Source organism: Galeopterus variegatus, unplaced genomic scaffold (assembly GCF_000696425.1).
Source record: "Galeopterus variegatus unplaced genomic scaffold, G_variegatus-3.0.2 Scaffold152416, whole genome shotgun sequence".
In the NCBI taxonomy this organism is placed as follows: domain Eukaryota; kingdom Metazoa; phylum Chordata; class Mammalia; order Dermoptera; family Cynocephalidae; genus Galeopterus; species Galeopterus variegatus.
In genome coordinates, this window is record NW_007878527.1 from 1 (window position 1) to 565 (window position 565).

General features: G+C 48.5%; 1 pseudogene; it reads left to right on the top strand.

Annotated features, from left to right (window-relative positions):
- Positions 1-8: 8 nt before the first annotated feature.
- On the top strand, positions 9-515 carry LOC103584862 (annotated as a pseudogene).
- Positions 516-565: the final 50 nt, after the last annotated feature.

The window sequence follows — 565 nt, forward strand, 5'->3', positions numbered from 1 at the left end:
ACCTTAGTCATCAGCAGCTGCCTGCTGGAATTCTTCCCATGGTGCCCGAGGTCGCCCAGGCGGTAGGAGTCAGTCAAGGACATCACGCTAAAGATTTCACTGGGGCAGCTTCGAATCCTGCCAAGGCCACGGTAACTGCCATGATAGCCCGTGAATTGTTGTATGGGGGCACCTCGCCCACAGCTGAGACCATTTTAAAGAATAACATCTCTTCAGGCCATATACCCCATGGACCTCTCACAAGACCCTTTGAGCAACTGGACTATCTTTCCAGAGTCCAGGGATTCCAGGTTGAATACAAAGACTTACCTAAAAACAACAAGAACGAATTTGTATCTCTTATCAATTGCTCCTCTCAGCCGCCTCTGATCAGCCATGGTTTCGGCAAGGATGTGGAGTCCTGCCATGATATGGCTGCACTGAACATTTTGAAGTTGCTGTCTGAGTTGGACCAACAAAGTACAGTGATGCCGAGAACAGGAAACGGACCAATGTCTGTGTGCAGGAGGTGCTGAACCTTTTCTGGCCACGAACCATTATAAAATCCCAACATATATACTGAAAC